Source organism: Eschrichtius robustus, chromosome 10 (assembly GCF_028021215.1).
Source record: "Eschrichtius robustus isolate mEscRob2 chromosome 10, mEscRob2.pri, whole genome shotgun sequence".
NCBI classification, from domain to species: Eukaryota; Metazoa; Chordata; class Mammalia; order Artiodactyla; family Eschrichtiidae; genus Eschrichtius; species Eschrichtius robustus.
This window is the reverse complement of record NC_090833.1, coordinates 96,545,312-96,565,698: the sequence shown is the minus strand read 5'-3', so window position 1 is coordinate 96,565,698 and position 20,387 is coordinate 96,545,312. Positions and strand designations below refer to the sequence as shown.

Here is a 20,387-nt window from a genome sequence, read left to right as displayed (position 1 = left end):
TGGGAGTCAGCGTTATCAACCTGGTTCCAACCTGTCTGGGGTCTACATGCTTGTGGGCAGCAAACTGTTAACTTCTCCCACCTGGTGTGGGTTTCAGTATCTGCAAAACAGCCCAAAGATACTGTTATGTATATCCCTAGGGGGAACCAGGACCCTGCCCTAAGACTGCACTATTGTTTCTCTTGACTGTTCCTCCCTGGTCTCTGCATCCCCCACCCCCACCCCACCTTCCCTAATTAGTAATTGTTTCAATCTGCTCCTTGGAACTCAGGGAAGGTCATGGAGGCTGAATGAAGCCTATTTCCTGTAATCAAGAAATGGGGGACATAGAAAGGCTTTTGTGCCCAGGAGCCCTACAGGGTCCTGCTCAGTATCAGAATGGATAGGAGGGGGCGATTAATGCAACGTGACTTTTGCTAGTCGGACTATGGATGTAGCAAGTCCAGGTTTTATAAAGCCATTTGGGGTTCTCTGTGAAGCAGGCAATAGAGATTTGTATACAGGCCTTGGAACAGGCTGGCACACTTGGGAGCCTCAAGCTTAAGCTTCCTTAGCCTTCAGGTGAATCTGTCTCTGCACCTGTTGATGGCAAAGGTGAGTTGTAAAACTGTAGCATGTCCCTCACAGCCGACAGCTTCAGTGTTAGGAACTGTTAAAACTTTTCACTTGAGTTAAACTTAGTTTAACTCAACGGAGGCATATTAAAACTGTTAAGACTTTATTTCAGCAAAAATCAATTTGAATCCAGCAGCATCCAGTGTAGCAGATAGAAAGGAGCTCCTAGGAGCTGTACAAAGTGAAAGACTTTTCTAGGCAGAAGGAAGTGGAAACAAGGAAGTTATAATAGACAAAAAAAAAATAAATAAATCAGGTTTGTTATAGTAAGGTGTAAGGGGATGGCAGAGTGTTATCAGGCAGATTACCCCTAGTGCTGACTAGGCAGTTCCTGACTGACTGGTTTAAGATTCCATTTCTGGGAGAGCTGAAACTGTAATTAAGTTAAGTCTTGGTTTGGTGAGATGGGGCTTAGCACAAACGACTCCATTTTGAGTCTGTTGTGTGTTTTTTTTTGTTTTTTTTTTTATTTTTTTATGGCTGTGTTGGGTCTTCGTTTCTGTGCGAGGGCTTTCTCTAGTTGTGGCAAGTGGGGGCCACTCTTCATCGCGGTGCACGGGCCTCTCACTGTCACGGCCTCTCTTGTCGCGGAGCGCAGGCTCCAGACGCACAGGCTCAGTAATTGTGGCTCACGGGCCTAGTTGCTCCACAGCATATGGGATCTTCCCAGACCAGGGCTCGAACCCGTGTCCCCTGCATTGGCAGGCAGATTCTCAACCACTGCGCCACCAGGGAAGCCCGAGTCTGTTGTGTTTTTAACAGAACACTGAGCAGCAATCCGGGATCCTGCTTGAAAAAAATCTCTTAGGGGACAAGAGGTGCAGCCATACCATGAGCAGATGCATTAAACAATTTGTTGAGCTCACTGGATTCCATTTCCAATGCTATATTTAAAGTCCCAGAGCTCTTTTTATTTTTCATTTTTATTTTTTATAATCTGGAAGGCTCATTATACTTTACAAAATGTCTTGCCAGGCAACATTCAGAACTGTCCTTGTGTTATCTCAAATACAGAATATTCTCCTGTGGTCTGGAGAGGAATATTAGAATAGAAAAAGGCATTAGGGAAATTAAATTAAGCTCCTGTAAATCGCAATTCCTAACTTGTAATTTTTCTGGCCACTCTTTTCATTGCTTCTTCACTGTTTATAATGACAATTCCAGAGCTCAGCTGCAAGGTTGTCACTGCTTTGAGAGAGTTTTGATTTTTTTTCTTTGCATCAACTGGGTTGTTTAATTACATAGGTAAAGCTCACAACACAATTCTTATGATAAAGACACGCACATGAAGCAAGGACATACAAGAAAGAGAGATTTTTAAATACCTTGTTTTGCTTAGGGTTTAACTCTATCCATAATTGCTCAAGGAATAGTTATGAAAAATACAGTCTAGGGAGCTTGTAGAAATTAAGTTTACCTGTTTCTTCACTTAACTTCTTAGCTGCAAAGTCTGAGATAAGGTTTCCTTTATTTCATATTTTTTGCATTAGGCTTTTCACATGAAATTTTTTCACAATGACATGTAAAAAAAAAATAAATTAGAACTGCTATGCTTATAATGAAGAGAAATTCCCCAAGCTCATAAATTTCTACTCTCAGTTCTTCCAGCCAGATGTACCCATTATGGTAAAAATTTGTGCTTCATTGGAAAATTAGGTGTTGTTTAGAGCACATTCTTCCAGGTTATGCGACTAATTCTGTGCTTGCTCTGATCCTTTTATAGCCTCTCAACTACTTAACATTTGGGAAAGTTTTTAATAGCAATGTTAAATTATTTTCGTCTATAGACATGCAAATAAACTTTTTAAGGTGGGCATTCAATTGACCGACCCACTGTGGTGAAGGGGAACAAAATATACCACCCAAAACATACCTCTTTGGCATAAGGTTTATCTTGAGCTGATGTTTGTTTGTTTTTTTTAAACTGCAGACACCGGAAAAGCTCTGAAAACTGGTAAAAGTTACCCTTTTGTAAGAGACATTTACATTTACAAGGGAAATCTCCATTTGTAAGGGAAGAGGAGGATGACTAAATCTCTAGAAACTCTTATCACTGAAGAAGGCTAGGACTTAAATCTGCATAACAGGACTTCGCTGGTGGCGCAGTGGTTAAGAATCCACCTGCCAATGCAGGGGACAGGGGTTCGAGCCCTGGTTTGGGAAGATCCCACATGCCACGGAGCAACTAAGCCCGTGCTCCACAACTACTGAGCCTGCGCTCTAGAGCCTGCAAGCCACAACTACTAAGCCTGCCTGCCACAACTACTGAAGCCTGCGCGCCTAGAGCCCGTGCTCCGCAACAAGAGAAGCCACTACAATGAGAAGTCCGTGCATCGCAACCAAGAGCAGCCCTCGCTCGCCGCAACTAGAGAAAAGCCCGCACGCGGCAACGAATACTCAATGCAGTCCAAAATAAAAATTAATTAATTTAAAACAAACAAAAAAATCTGCATAACAACCATGCCCTCATTTACTGTGCCTTGCCTGATAACCTCCCATAACTGGCCTCCCCCGCCCTCCAACGTCTTTCTTTCTTTTTTCTTTAGCTGAAGATGGTATTTTAGGAGGTAACTTGGGCCATTTGGGGGAGTTACTGTTTTTCTGAGTATGAAAGGAGGTATAGAGGAGGTATACATGTCATTAAACTTCTGTTTGTTTTTCTCCTGTTAATCTGTCTTTTTTTTTGTCGGTGGGGAGTTTAGTTAGGAACCTAGAAGGGTAGAGGGAAAATTATTTTTCTCCCCTAAAGTGGAAAAAGCCAGTTTTACCTCCAGTAAAAAATTTATTTCAATATTCCTGATGTATGAATATGTCTATTTTGGGATTCTCCTTTGAACCAGTTGTAACATTTTCCTACTTTACTCATTAATACTAAGTTAAATAAAATATTTAACACATATTTATGTTATATCTTCACTAGATATATGATTTTATCTTTTCACCTTGTTTTGAAAATTGTCTTTAAACCCATTTTATAACATATATAGCTTAGGTCTTCTAGTGATTACAAATGCAGCTTAAAATAATTTGGTTCTTTTACTATTTCTTAATTTTTTTTTCGTTAGACAACTTTGAAACTTCTCTCCTAAAATTTGAGACTTATTTTCTCTTTAGTTATTACTCAGAGTTAGCCAAACTCAAGGACACAATCTTCATGTCTGCCAAGTCTGTCTGTTGCCCTTCCAGGGCCCAAGAGTGGGCTTGTCTAACACTCGAAAATGAATTGTCTGAGGAGACACACATGCTGACAAACCAAGAGACTTTATTGGGAAGGGGTGCCTGGGTGGAGAGCAGCAGGGTAAGGGAACCCAGGAGAACTGCTGTGCCACATGGCTTGCAGTCTCGGATTTTATGGTAATGGGGTTAGATTCTGGGTTGTCTCTGGCCAATTCTGATTCAGGGTCTTTCCTGGTGGTGCATGCATCGCTCAGCCAAGATGGATTCCAGTGAGGAGGATTCTGGCAGGTTGGTAGGACATATGGACTAGAGTCTCCGCTCTCCTTTTGACCTTTCCCGAATTCTTCTGGCTGGTGGTAGCTTGTTAGTTCCACATTCCTTACCAGGACCTCCTGTTGTAAGATAACTCATGCAAGTGGTTACTATCTTGCCTGGCCAGGGGGGCCAGTTTTGGTCAGTGGTTCCCCTAACATATCCGAGGCTTTAGACACCCTCACTTCAGAGCAAGCCCAGGACCACCCTCATTTTGTTACCAAATGCAAGTTCGTGTGCCTGATGCACAGTGAGGCCAAACAAATGGAAATGTCAGAGTGTGGAGCAGAGAAAGGTTATTGCAGGACCAAGCAAGGAGAACGGGTGGCTCATGCTCAAAAACACTAAACTCCTCAATGGTTTTCAGGGGGAAGTTTTTATAGGTGAAATTTGGGGTGAGAACTGCAAGGTGTGTGTGACTTTCTTCTGATTGGTTGGTGGTGAGTAAAGAGGCTGGTGCTCTAGGATCTTTTGTTGAGCCTGAAATTGTCATCCTCCACCTGCTCAGTTTCAACTTCAGACCAGCTTGTTACAAATTTGGGAGTCCCCATGATCACCTTCCGGTTTGAAAACTCACTAGCATGATTCACAGAACTTAGAAAAGCTCTATACTAATGAATAAAGTTTTAAGCGTAGCAGAAAATAGAAATTAAAATCAGCCAAGGGAAGAGCTATGCACAGGGCAGCAATCTGAGAGGTGTCCAAATGCAGAGCTTTCCAGAATGCCATGACTCCATAACTCCCATGAAGTCATGGATGACAACACTCCCTCCCAGCCACAATGGTGACAATACACACAGACTATCGCCAACCAGGGAAGTTCTCCCAATCTTTGAGTCCAGAGTTTCTATTGAGTCTTCATTACATAGGCATAATTGATTTATTCATTGCCCATCTTGTTGAACTAAATCTTCACCCCCTTTCCCCTCCCTGGAGGTCATCTTTATCACAGGGCCCAAGGGACCCACCCTAAATCACCTTGTTAGGAAAAACCATGAAGTGTAGCTCAGGAGGCCACCATGAATAACAAAAATGCTCCCGTCACTCAGTGAATTATTAGAGTAGAGTTTAGTTGGGAACAAAGGCCATGCCTCTCTTTGAGAAAAGCCATATTCCTTATTACACATTTATACTGTTTATTTTTATAATTTTAAGTAATAAACGTATCTGTTTTTCTCATCTCTAGACCTCTGAAATCCCAGAAGGTGAGATGAGAAAGAACACAAGTGCCCTTATAATCCCTTCTTCCTCTTTCCCCCCGCCACACATTTCAACTTCTTTCAACTATATCTTAGACTTTACTTAAAGTCTTTAAAATCTATTTTATTATATAAGCATAGGGTAATTATTTTTTTCTGATCCAAACCAAGTTATTAGTATTACAACTGCATGTAAACATTCTCTGCTATAGAGCCTCATCAAATACTCCTATGTTAATCTAAGGTCATGATTCCTGGCTACTCAGAGAAAAATGGTTCTAGCACCAAGGTAAATTAGATTTTCTCATTTTCTACTACTTACTCAAAATTACACTTCATTTTAATTTGCATCACATTTGCACCACTATTTTCTTTTTTAGATTTTTTTTCTCTAGAGTTTCTAATTATTATTCTTTTTCTCTTTTTGACAAAGATTACTATGACTTCAACACATCATCAAAATTATTCTGCCTCTCAATCCCATTTTTTATTATATATCATCCACTTAATTTTTAAAGATGCTTTTTCCAGGGAGGGCCCATCTAATCTTCACGTATCTTTGTTGTTTTGAAATTTTATGAGGATGTTGAGATTTCAAAAACCACAACAATAAGATGTGGGAAATTTTTCATTCATTCTTCTGAGAGGAGATAGGGAAGGGTAGGGTGTTATTTGTAGTTAGTCATTTCTCAGTACGCAAAAAGAGTGGGAATTCCTCAACTATAACTGGTATCTAGAGTACCAGTCTTAGATAGGTTCAACACTGTCACCTCTGTTGACTGAAACAAAAACACACAACATGAGAGCTGTGAGTTTCAGTTTTACTTGGGAACTTACTGAAGACTACAGCCTGGGGGACAGCCTCTCATATAGCTCTGAGGAACTGCTCGAAAAAGGTAGAGGGAGAAATCAGCATACATGTGATTTTGGAGAAGGGCTATGTGCAATCAAGCACACATCTCTGTAGAAAGATGCTGCTAGTCACAAGGCACAGGTATCTTAGTTAATGATTTTAGTGTTTTCCTAAGTATGGGAAGGTGCAAGAAATTGGGTTCATAAAATTTTCTCCTGAAAATATCTAACTATCTGAAGACCTGTTCTGCCAGTTTTCCTAGAACAGTGTGCCTCATTCCTGATCTTCACCCTGAACTCCTTTTAGGGTGTGTTGAAGGTCAGCAACTCCAGTAATGACTCAATCCTTGTTGAGCTGAATGGTGAGTATCACTCCTTAGTTGGTACCTCTTAAATCAATATCAAATTTTCCAGATTTGGCCTTTTATTGTTTTTGTTGACAGTGAGAGAACCTGGGCAATTGACTCAACTTTATCCTCCAGCTCAACTAGTAAATTCATGTTTAAAAATATTTTCCAAGTGCAATTTTAATTTCTAACTATTTTCATTTTCTTAATATCTTGTTTGGGAAAGTATTTTATATATGCAATATTTCTTTGAATCGCTTTGAAAATACTAATTCGAATTTTTAATAAAACAATTCTTTCTGTTTCCTGGATTATTGATCTTTCCTTAGGGAATTAGTTTTTTATTTTCCCTACCTTTGTATTTCTCTTTCATCTTTTCTGCATATATCTAGTAATCTCTGGTTGTACCATTATTTATTTATTTATTTATCTTTAAAATATTTTGCTGCAGTGTTTTTCTTTTTTATAAATTTATTTATTATATTTATTTTATTTTTGGCTGCATTGGGTTTTCATTGCTGCGCGTGGGCTCTCTCAAGTTGCGGTAAGTGGGGGCTACTCTTCGTTGTGGTGTGCAGGCTTCTCATTGTGGTGGCTTCTCTTGTTGCAGAGCACAGGCTCTAGGTGCACAGTCTTCAGTAGTTGTGGCTCTCAGGCTCTAGAGTGCAGGCTCAGTAGTGTGGCACAGGGGCTTAGTTGCTCCGCGGCATGTGGGATCTTCCAAGGCCAGGGCTCGAACCTATGTCCCCTGCATCGGCAGGCGGATTCTTAATCACTGCACCACCAGGGAAGCCCTATTTATTTTTAATCAAGGATTATAAATCAAACTGAGAAGAGAAGAATTGAAGTTACATTTGCCCAGCACATCACAAGATTGATATGCAGAAGATGGCTTATGCAGGTAATGGGGAGACATGGTCCCCAAGTCCCCCACGAGATTTGCCACTGAATAATTATAAGTGAGGTGGCACAGGTTTCCTTTGCTGTTCTGAAGGGAGAATTTTTCCCAAGAATCCTTTCTCCAAGTTATAAGTCTTCCTGGAAACCCTGTTGATAGAGGCTGGACATAGCAATAATAAGGCTTGCCTTAACTTCTCTAACTGAGGTACCAACTCTTTGGAAATACTACACCTGAAAACCAAGACTATTTACCCAGCCCATCTTACTGTCTACATTAATGTGCCTTCACTATTCCACTGTCTTCATCAACGTAGTTCCAAGAAACCCTTGACCAGGATGATAAAAGTTGCAATGAATTTTATGTTGAATTCTAAGAACTTCTTGAATGACTCACTGATCCACTACAGCCATCCTGCAAATTCTGGATGGATATATCCCACTAGGTCATCTCCATCACCATGCTGCTCTTTTTTTTTTTTTTTAATGGGAATTATTTATTTATTTATTTATTTATGGCTGTGTTGGGTCTTCGTTTCTGTGCGAGGGCTTTTCTCTAGTTGCGGCAAGTGGGGGCCACTCTTCATCGCGGTGCACGGGCCTCTCACTATCGCGGCCTCTCTTGTTGCGGAGCACAGGTTCCAGACGCGCGGGCTCAGTAGTTGTGGCTCACGGGCCTAGTTGCTCCGCGGCATGTGGGATCTTCCCAGACCAGGGCTCGAACCCGTGTCCCCTGCATTGGCAGGCAGATTCTCAACCACTGCGCCACCAGGGGAGCCCCTTCACCATGTTGCTCTTTATGCTGCAGAAACTCAACTGCTGAGCCCCAATTACAGGATCACCACTGTAAAAGGTAAACTCCTCTTTGAATACATTTTCACAGAAATATGTTCATGGCAGAATGAGAAGACATACATAGGTGTTCATTCTACCATTTTCCACCAGATTATTCAGTGATGGGCCCAGAGTTTGTGAATTTGCCATAAGTTAAATTTTACTTGGATTTTAAAAAGATAAACTTATGTTTAAAGATACCAACTAGTATTTTTCTAAACATAAATTTCCAAGTTTACAATTTCCGAAGCCTAGATATTAAAAAGTGAGCCCACAACTTTTACGCAGTTCCATCTCATTGATTCATCCTGGAGGCTCTTGGACTTATAGGTACCTTCTCTACTTTTTTGCACCTTGCCCTCTGCTTGAGAATAACCAGTGTGGATGACAGCAATGAGTTTCTGTGCCCTCTGGCCAGTGGGGAGCTCTGTCAGGAGAATAAAGAGAGGAGGAGAGAGGTCTAGGTGTCATTTTCCTAGTTCTCTCTCTGTATGGTTTTCTCAGGCTGTGTCCCAAGATAGAAGGTCACTGTTGTTCTCAGGTCGCCTGTTCTATGCACTCTTCCTCTTTCCAGATTCTGATAATCTCTCCCCATGTGCCTTCTGACTAGGGGTCATGGCAGCTTTACTGCTTCCAGCCTTGGGTCCCTGTACTGTCCTCAGTGGCTTCCCTGAAGCCTGCCCACACTTTGTAATTAGATTCTTTGTAAATAAACACTCCTTGAAGAATCTTCCCTGGTGTGTGTCATCTGTTTCCTGTTGCCCACCTGACTAATACAGGAGCTTAGTTTGAAATAAAAAATATTGTTTATCTGCACTGTGAGAAAGTCATGCCATTGGGACTAGCTGGGTAATGTTTATAATTTATTTATTAAATAATTATGATGTTTTTACTCTACATAACATTAAATAATATCTATATTTTTATGTTTATTCAACTTTGGTGTATGTATCAATGCTAGACTAATGCATTTATTATTACATGATAAAATGATGATTCCCTAAGTATCTTAATATTGAAACAAAGGTCTAATCACTTGTACTATGCCTGCTGAATCACAGAATGAATTGTTGCCTTTTTGTGATTTTATTCACCTCACTGTCATAAAATTTCCATACTTAGGATCTGGGATTCTGAACTGCCTAACAAAGGTAAGATCAAAGCTAATTCTTACGGTGTTCCTTACCATCATATGATGCTCTACAGGGATCAGATCTCTGCTGACCACCCCAAATTGAACGACAAACCTCAGTTCGCATCCCAGGACACTCTGTCCAGCCCTTACTTTATCCTGCTTAATTTTTCCTCAAAGTATTTATAGCTGTCTGACATGTTATACATTTGTTTATTTAAATTTATATCATTCCCCTTACTGCAATATAAGCCTCATAAGGTGAGAAGTTTTGTTTTGTTCCTAGCTCTATCCCCAATGCTCACTACAGTTCCTATTGGTTACTGCTTCGAAAGTACCTGTTCAATAAACGAATAATGGATGTGGCTTTGGTGCTAAGGAATGAGATCTGGAGAGATACATAGATAGATAGATGATAGATAGATAGATAGATAGATAGATAGATAGATAGATAGATAGATAATTTTATTGTTATCAGCAAAGAAATGGTGATTGAAAGTTCAGCTATAAATCTGGTGACTCAAAGTATCTGTGAAGGCTGAAGATAGAAAACAGAGGAGAAAGAAGGCTGTAGGTGTCCTGAAAAAGGGAGACCAGAAAAGAAGAAGAAATCTGGAGAGAGTGCTGTCAAAGAAAATGATGTCATGAAATGAAAATTTTAAGAAGGATGAAATTGACATCTAATAATTAAATGCAGCAGAAACACCACGTAAAGTCAAAGAAACATCCATTGGATGTGGCACTGCCACAGTGAATGTTGACTTAGCACAGTTCCAGGGGAGTTGCAAGATTCTTACACTTTATCTCAAATTCCCCTCCCTTACCACTGCATAGGGTAAGAGTTGTTGTGTGAATGGGGAAGGGCTGATCTAGATCTACCTCCTGTTCCATGTGTGGGCAAACAAGAAGGTGTTCCAAGTCTGTGCACAGGTGAACAGGCAATAAGCTGGGTCACTTTGAATTCTTCCCATGCCATGGCTGGTGGTTTTGAGTACCAGTGGGACCTGGAGGCAGGAGAATGAGTGAGTCAGAGGAAAAGCACATGTGAAGAGCAGACCCACAGCCACTGCCAAAGAGATAGCAAGAAATAAACGTTTATTGTTGTAAGCCCTGAGGTTTGTGAGTGGTTTATTGTGACAGCAAAGCTGATTAGTACACCTTAATATGCCATATTCTCTTACTTTAATAACTATTCAAAAGCAGAAAAGAAAGCACCTAGCCAAGTAAAAGCCAGGTTAATAGGGTTCATTGCTAAGGTCCTAATGGTCAGCAGGAACCCTGATATGATACCTTATCAATTACTATTGAATATTCTATGATCTATATATTATAGTCTATAATAGGATTTATGGAAGACCCAGCACTCTGCAGAGGTATGATTTTAAATTATTGAAAATATAGACTTCCACTCAATTACAATAAAACTGACTGGTTAACAGTAAAATCAGCAAAGGGCAGGCTTGCTCCTCACCCCTCATTCTTCCTTCAAGCTCACTCTGCAAGTTCCTATCAAAATGAACTTAGCCAACTATCTCATGCCAGCTCCAAGTAGCTGATTTTTACTGGATAAAATTAGAAAAGCTGAGTGACATCACTGTAATTAATTCACAACCATCTTAAATGAGCACTCAGAAGTGCCCAGCAATCCTACTACATTGCTCTAGTAAGCTCTATCTCTTATTAATATAGAATACACTTTGATATATTGTCTAATTTTTTCAACTATCCCAACCTAAAGTCACTTTTACCTACATGAGCTGTCCTTGGTTCACACTTAACTGAGAAAAGACTTTGTCATATTTTCAGTAGCACAATAACACATCTATGTGTGCCTTTACCTTCCTCTCCCTTTTTCCAACTTTTATAAAAAGAAACATTTCATCTCAGTCAAAGGACAGTCCTAACATGTCCCACCATGGAGTGCAGGACCCTCATCTCTCCTGCCTTTTCAGGGAATATGTCCCATTGAATGCTTCAGTGACAGAGGGGCGAGCACCTCCTATGTGCCATGCACATTCTAGGACCACAAAGCAACAGTAAGCCAGACACTTGAGGCCAAAGAAGAATGATGTGAGTCTTGGACTGGAGTAACTCAGTAGATAGCAGTGGTGTTGACTGGTCTAGAAAATATTGAGGAAGTCAGGACAGGGGAAAGAGGAAGCCAAGAGTTCCATTTGGATGTTTTTATATTTTAAGTTATCTTTTTGACTTACAAGTGAACACACTTGTCTGGAGAAGTTCAAACTGAATTTATTGAGAGGCAGTGGAATTACCCACGGAGAGAGTATAGCTACATGAGAAGATTCACAAGTGGCACTGAGGGCCTCTGACACTCAGCAGTTACATGAAGGGGACTCAGCAAAGAAAACTTAGAAGGAGCAGCAAGACTCTAATATGAAAACCAGAATCTGGTGAGCAAGTTATTCTGGACTTGCTGAATCCAGATGATGTGAGTATTATCACTTAGAATTTAGCATCTCTGTTGGCCTAACCCAGGTTTCAGATGACTGGTAATAATATTATTCAAGTGTTTCCTAAAATCTCATCAATCCAGATTGCATCCAACAGGCATACTATAAATAATTTATAAGAATTGCTGGGCTTGCCTGGTGGCGCAGTGGTTGAGAATCTGCCTGCCAATGCAGGGGACACGGGTTCGAGCCCTGGTCTGGGAAGATCCCACATGCCACGGAGCAACTAGGCCCATGAGCCACAACTACTGAGCCTGCACGTCTGGAGCCTGTGCTCCGCAACAAGAGAGGCCGCGATAGTGAGAGGCCCGTGCGCCGCGACGAAGAGTGGCCCCCGCGCGCCGCAACTAGAGAAAGCCCTCGCACGGAAACAAAGACCCAACACAACCAAAAAATAATAAAAAAATAAAAATAAATAAATAAATTTAAAAAAAAAAGAAGAATTGCTAATATTTGAGAGCTTAATTAGAAATTACAGTCCTTTGCAACTCACATTCCAGGAGTAGAGAAAGTATTTAAGATGTTGGAATACAAATCATTCATTAAAAAGTAAAGTAAGCCAAACTGTAATTAACACAACCAATTGAATGCATTCCATGACTCATGACCCAGTCCAATAGCTAACCAGGGCAGTTATGCTATTTAGAAATGTATATGTTATCTTTACTTCTAAATCTGAGTTTATTGTTTAGATACTGCTTTCCCTGACCCAAATAATGCAAATTTTATAGTGTCCTGTAAGTAGAGAATAGCACTAAATAGAAACTATAAATAATCTGCTTATTAATTAATAAATTCCAAAAAATTTTGAAGCCTTACTAATAAGGAAATACTTTAAATTTTATTATATCTACATAGAAAATGAGTATATCAACAATGAAAAATGTATTTTATTTATTGCATCAAAGAAGTTATTGCAAAAGGAGAGGAAAGGCCAAAATGACATAGCAGGAAGACTGTGAGCTTATCTCCTCCCATAGACACATCAAAACTACAACTACTTACAGAGAAACTATCAATGAGAACAACCTGAAGACTAGCAGAAAGAAATGATATAAAGAAGAAACTACAATGAAATGGGTAAGAGGGGAAAGCACTCAAGCTGAACAGAAAAAAGAATTTTTAAAAACATTATGACAGGCTAAGAGACCTCTGAGACAACACTGAGTATACTAATAGTCACATTATAGGGGTCCTAGAAGGGGAAAAGAGAGAGAAAGGGGCAGAGAATATTTTTGAAGACATATTAGCTGAAAACATCACTAACTAAACCAACATCTGGGTCCAGTAAGCACAGAGAACCTGAAACATGATCAACCTAAAGAGGACCACACCAAGACACATTTTAATTAAAATGGCAAAAATTAAAGACAGAGACTATTAAAAGCAGTGATGGAACACAACATTGTAAATCAACTATACTTCAATAAAAATATTTTAAAAATTAAAAAAAAAAGCAGTATGGGAAAAGCAACTAGCTACATACAAGGGAACTCCCATAAGACTATCAGCTGACTTTTTAGCAAAAACTCTGCAGGCCAGAAGGGAGCAGCCCAATACATTTAAAGTGATGAAAAGAAAAAACCTACAACTAAGAATACTCTATCTGGCAAGGCTATCATTCAGATTTGAGGGAGAGATCAAGAGTTTTACCACCAAGCAAAAACTAAAAAGCACCATGAAACCAGGTTTACAAGAAATGTTAAAGGGACTTCTCTAAATGGAAAAGAAAAGGCCCCAACTAGAAATATGAAAGTTACAAAGGAAAAATCTAATTGATAAAGGCAATTATACAGTAAAGGTAGTAGATTAGCCACTTATAAGGCTAAAAAGACAAAAGTAGTAAAATCATCTATATCCACAATAAACATTTCAGGGATGCACAAAACAAAAAGATGTAAAATATGATGTCAAATACATTAAATGTTGGGAGGGAGGGGTAGTAAAAATGCAGGGCTGTTAAAATGAATTCCAACTTAAGAGATCAGTAGATTAAAATAATCACATGTGTACATATGTAGATTGCTATATATAAACCTCATGGTAATGACACACTAAAAATCTATAATAGATACATACACAAAAATGAGAAAGGAATCAAACATAATACTAAGGATAGTCATCAAATCACAAGGGAGGAGAGCAAAAGAAGAAGAAAAGAACAAAAAAGACTACAAAACAATCCCAAAATAGTTATTAAAATGGCAGTAAGTACATACCTCTCAATAATTACTTTAAATGTAAATAGACTACATGCTCCAGTCAAAAGACATTGTGGCTGAATGGCTACAAAAACAAGACCCATATATATGCTGCCTACAAGAGACTAAATTCAGCCCTAAAGACACACACAGACACACACAGACTGAAAGTGAAAGGATGGAAAAAGGTATTCTACACAAAAAGAAAAAAGAAAGCCAGGGTAGCAATACTTATATCAGACAAAATAGACTTTAAAACAAAGACTGTAGCAAGACACAAAGAAGGAATAAAGGGATCAATCCAAGAAGATACAACAATTGAAAAAATATATACACCCAACATAAGAGCACCTAAATACATAAAGCAAATAAATAACATACAAAAAGGTAGAAAGTGACAGTAACACGATAATAATAAGGACTTTAACACCCCACTTACATCAATGGATAGATTGGCCAGACAGAAAATCAATAAGGAAGCATTGGCTTCAAATGATGCATTAGACCAAATGGACTTAATAGATAAAAGTAGAACTTCTATAGAAAAGCAGCAGAATATACACATTCTTTTCAAGTACACATGGAACATTCTCCAGGATAGGTCACATGCTAGGTCACAAAACAAGTCTCAGTAAATTTAACAAGACTGAAATCATATCAAACATGTTTTCGGACCACAAAGCTATGAGTCTAGAAATCAATTATGAGAAAAAAAAAGCTGTTAAAAAAAACACAAACACGTGGAGGCTAAACAATATGTTGCTAAACAACCACTGGGTCACTGAAGAAATAAAAGAAAAAAGCAGCAAATACCTGGAGGAAGATGCAAACCAAAACAGGACAATCCAAAACCTATGGGACACAGCAAACGGAGTTGTAAGAAGAAAGTTTATAGTGATACCAGCCCACCTCAGGAAATGAGAAAAATCTCAAATAAACAGCCTAACCTTACTCATGAAGGAACTAGAAAAGGAAGAAACAAAACCCATAATTAGTAGAAGGAAATAAATAATAAATATCAGAGCGTAATAGACTAAAAAAAGTAGAAGATAATGCAACTAAGATCTGAAAAGATAAACAAAATTGATAAACCTTTAGCCAGACTCATCAAAAAAAAAAAGGATAAACCCTAATAAGTAAAATCAGTGGGAGAAGCAGCTCTAAAGCTGGTAAAGCTTTTTATTGTCTTACCTCAAGCCAATCCATGCCCCAAGTTCCTTGATGGAACAGGGCCACTGGCTTTGGTCTGCCCATTATCAGCTCTGCCTGCATGTCTCTGGGTTTGAGTGTTGCTGGCTTACACAGTTTTCAGGTGTTCTCACCTGCCCTTCTGATCAGGTGGGTCCAGGAGACACTCTCCACAGCAAGTGGGGCTGTATAAGTTATACTTATACTGTGAGTATAAGTAGACTTACAGTATAAGTATATATCTGGCTGTGTAAGTTCCCTTCCCTTGGCAGGATGGAAAAAGACCACTCCAGGCCTCTCCCATTTGGGGGAGCCAAGAGCTACCCTCAGCCTTGACTATAAATTAATCTCCCTTCTGGTTATAGCCACGGAACCCTCCACGCCTAGTACTGGCTTTATTCTGGGACTGATCAACACGGCCTGCCCACTTCTTGGCTTTTGCATTGCTGGTTACACAGCTTCCAGAGGCTTTCACCAGCCCTCTGGCCAGATGGGGCCAGGAGATACTCTCCCTAGTGGATGGGACTATGACTCAGCTCCTTGCTGGGTGATGGGCAAACCAGGCTCCAGGGCTGGCAAAATTCTTCCTTCGAGGACCTGAAGCAGGCAGTTCTGCACCCCAATGAGTTCTCTGGTCAGAGTCTGCCACCAAGTTGGTTCTGCAGATTAGCAAAGCCACTTGTTGGGATTATTACTTAGGCACTGCAGGTATGGACTCAGTCTGCCAAGATCCATGTGCTGGTTGTTGTAAGCCCCTACCCCCTTTCTCTGATCATAGCCAGATTCCCAGTGGTTGAGCTCTGCAAATCCCCTACAATCCCCATGGGGGTGAGACCACAGTAGGGACTCCCACAAAGCAACCCACAATGCTGGGTGTGCTGGTTGACCCCCCTGGACTCTTTTGCCACTAGAGGAACCATAGGCTCAGGGTAGACCTCTCTGTGTGAGGCTGCCCTGTCCTGTGAGAGGGGCAATGCAGTCAGTGTTCCTCTTAACTTTCTAACACAGTCGGTCTTGGTCTCTGTGGTACAGGGGGTGCTTCAGCCTCATTCCAGTGTTCTAGGATTCTCTCAGTCATATCTTGTTCATGAATAGTTGTTAGTTGTTCTTCTTGCAAAGGGGAGTGAAGTCAGAAGCAACCCATATCTCCCTCTTGGTGACGTCACTCCTGGCAGTTATTAAAGATAATTTCCGGAAAGGACAAAATCATGACTCTCATAAACATATAAAATAAACATGCATTAAAGATTTTGTTTAAATACCGTATGCTAAAGTACATATATGGAATCTAAAAAAACGGTACTGATAAAGCTAGTGGCAGGGCAGGAATAAAGATGCAGATATAGAGAACGGACTTGAAGACAGCAGGGGAAGGGGAAGCTGGGACGAAGTGAGAGAGTAGCATTGACATATATACACTACCAAATGTCAAATGGATGGCTAGTGGGAAGCAACCACATAGCACAGGGAGATCAGCTCGGTGCTTTGTGATGACCTAGAGGGGTGGGATAGGGAGGGTGGGAGGGAGGCTAGAGGGAGGGGATACGGGGATATATGTATACATATAGCTGATTCACTTTGTTGTACAGCAGAAACTAACACAACATTGTAAAGCAATTATACTCCAATTAAGATATTTTTTAAAAAGATTCTGTTTAACTTATTAATTAAATGAAAGAACCAAGCAGAATGCACAAATGGAGGCAAAACAGTTTTTTCATAGGAGGGCTGTCCCTCCAGACATTTCATTTGCATGTCTATAGGCAAGAATTATTCTACATTGGTGACAGTTACCTACAACTTGCAGAGCTGTACAATAGCTCCTGCAGAGTCAGCATCAGATTACCCAGAAAGTTGTCCTATGCAGGCAATGCACACTTTTCCACCGAGGCACACACTTTCCCTACACAGCCCACATCTCAGAAATGCTCATGAGTGAACCTAATTAGGATGTCATGTGGAATCTGCTGCCCTCTGTACTTCCTCTCCTCCTGTATCCCTTGGCTGAGGTATCAGCAGGTGGCCAGTGCAGCAGTGAACAGGTGTGATATTGAGTGGGTCTTGTCTGCCTGCCCGCCAGGCTTTAAAGATGACAGGCTGGTGCCTGCAGGGTATGAAGTCTTCCACAGAGACCCTCCAAAATCTGTGAGAAGCTCCTGGGGTCCCTTCAGATGACAGATGTTTGAACAATTCCAGATGGCACATCAGAAGCGCTTCTGCTTTTAGTTCTGGTCACTGTTATGGAAGGAAATTCTAGTTCCTGTAGATATCAGTCTCTCGAAGGAAGGCTCCATGCAGTTTCTCCCAGCATAACATCCTCATGGTGAATAAAGAAAACTACAGACTGGACTTCAGTGTGCAGAGAGTATTAGCAGCAATGCACCAGTACATATGCATAGCACAGCTATAAAATGCAGATGATGATGTATGAAATATTCACATGCATGCAGACCATATGATGGCCTCACAATGAGCTCTTTCATTCCCCAGGGTTTTATCACAGATGTCTAGGTCATGTGTTCAGAAGACATACTATAGGATTTTTTTAAAAATCAGAATAATTAACACATATGTTCTGGGGGTGAAGGGGGGGGCACTAGTGTTAAAATTGTACTTTACTTAGTCTCTTCAGTACTGAGTTGCTAATCATTCTGCAGATGTGAAAACCAAGAGTAGAGGAGATGCATGAGAGCATGCCTTTGTCTGGATACCTACAGTTTTTTTGGAAGAAAATAAAATTATATGTTCGACTGATGACTAGGAACGTATCAGAAAGCCTTCCAACAGAAAAGTTTTATTCTAAATAAGCAGTGCTTTATGACCAGGAAGTCGATCACACAAAACCTATGTTTAAATGATTTTAAACTCATTATATAAATAAGCCCAAGTCAATAATAATATTGAGGTCTAGAAATGTAAAGTGACCATTCCTTTCCTTTGCTACCATTCAGGGTCACAGCCACATGGACACAATTCGGTTTGCAAGAGAAAATGGTTATTATGAACCATATTTTACAGACCAAATTTAAAATGTAAATTCCCTACCAGTAATTGTGAGACACGGAGTTGGAGGGAAGGGAAACAAAGCAGCTTCCACCTGTTTATGAGAAAAAAAGAACGAATTGTCACAATTTGGAAAACAAAGAGCAGGAAATATGTTTATACTGTGGATGGTCAGCTTTGCATTACCAAGCACCTGCCCTGCTCTGCCTCTCCTTCTCTGGCTTAGACAACCAATGGTCTATCAGAAAAGATGCAGATAAACCTCAGCTCCAGAAGGGGGACCTCTTTCTCTCTTTCACGGGGGCATGAACTTTCCAAATCATCAGCAGCATAAAGATTCTGAAGAATCTTTGCAGAACAGATGACAGTAAGAAAAAATGCCAGGTATTTTGAAAAAGTGGATGAACAAAGATGGAAATAATCATTGGAGGTTCTCGGGCTTCTTGGTCTGCTTTCTGGTTCTCTTCCCGTGTTTCTGTCCATACTGCTGTGCTACATTTACCATCATTTCAAGTGGTTTCCACGTCTCTTTAGTGACATTATTGTCACGTGGGTTCTCAGTAGCTTGGTGAACAAAAGGATCCCTCCAAATCATGCTCTGGAATCCCCACATTGGACACCCCAGGAATCTTCCAACTTCCTGGAATCTTTACAGCCAAAGACCAGGACTAATATGTTTATGAATGCACACAATTATTATTATTTTTTAAAACCATACTTCCTGTGATGCCTTGAATTCAAGCTATGCCTCACTGTATTTTGTCTGCATACTTCTCTCAGCCAGAAAGTGTCGATTCATTCTACTTCCTACAATGAATTATAATTGCCTCTTTCTGTTTCTATGTATAGTTCTTTACAAATTGAACTTCCACTAAATACAAATTATTAAGATATATGCTCGACGGTATGAAATAATGAGTCGTATTGCACGCCCTGCTCACCCACCTCTAAAAATATTCTTGAAGAGTACATGCATCGTTGATAGAGTAAACCAGGAGTAACTCTAATATATCATTTGTGCTAGATCAGATGTCAGCTGATATTAAATAATAAGGTGATGTTAAATGCCAAAAGTATAACAAAATTAAACCTAACAGAGGAAATGTATTTTTCCTATGAATTAGGAAAATATCACTTTTTTCAATGTTAGTAGCAGAGCACTTTTGTCACGATCACAAACTGTCAGAAACCAGGAGAACCAGAGCAGCTTGTGGGAACACTGCAGGAGGACCACTGACCTAGTCCAACCACAAAACACACTGGAATGCATGTTTCCTAAATGACAGAGTGAGGACTTTGGCAAACTGCTCTCCCATGAAAAAACAACAAAATGACAGTGAGACATTTAAATTTAACTATTTTTGAGCTCTGAAAATTAACCAAGCCACAGAACAAACTGAAAACCACCTGTCCAAAAGAAACTACTGAACCTTGGTATGATAATGGTATTCAGAGTGTTTTAATTCCCATCCTCCCCCCAACCCACCCCCAGCTCAGTGGCATGATAGTCACTGACAGTCTCACAGCCAATGGAGAGGATTGACCTATTTTGGAACTTCATTTAAAACATCCCCAATGGCACAGTCAAAATCTTTTCTAAATGTCCAGCTTTCTGGAAAATCTCTAGTTCCAGGCTTTCGTGACTATTTGATTAAACTCAGAGCTCAGATCAAAAGGGAGAGGGAAGCAAGGAAGGATATGCCCTATCCCCAGTGTATTTCTGAAACCATAACAATCTTTTGGGGACATTGCAGCTGTTTAAGTCTATTATTTCAGTTGAGGCAAACAAGAGCTTAGCCGGCATTTCTAAAGGAAATTCTGGAAAAGAAGATAACCGTAAGAACTATTAAAATCTTCATATATTCCTGAGTATCTAAAAAGCTGGGTACAGGTGCAATAATTTGTGCATGCCCAATAAAGACCTGGGAAAGGAGAAGAAACCAGTCACTCAACCTTGAGGCCCTGCACAAGCAGGAAGTGAAAGCTAAGGCTGCCTTATAAACTGCTTGAAGTTTGAAGGCAAGCCTTCTCACATACATTCCCTTGTCAAAGAGTGGAAGACATACAAATGAGGAGTTTGAGGAAATCTTGTAGATCTTTGGCTGACCAATAAATTATACTAACCAGCAGTGGCCCCTAGGAATATTGGCCTAAAAGTA

The 20,387-nt window shown here is 40.1% G+C and overlaps 1 protein-coding gene across 1 annotated transcript in view; it reads right to left on the bottom strand.

Annotated features, from left to right (window-relative positions):
* Window positions 1–18,310: 18,310 nt before the first annotated feature.
* LOC137769941 (contactin-associated protein-like 3) overlaps window positions 18,311–20,387 on the bottom strand; it is a 170,709-nt gene continuing 168,632 nt past the window's right edge. Inside the window, exon 24 of the mRNA XM_068552128.1 lies at window positions 18,311–18,322. The gene's annotated coding sequence lies outside the window, so the exon portion shown is untranslated. The remainder of the gene's footprint in view (window positions 18,323–20,387) is intronic.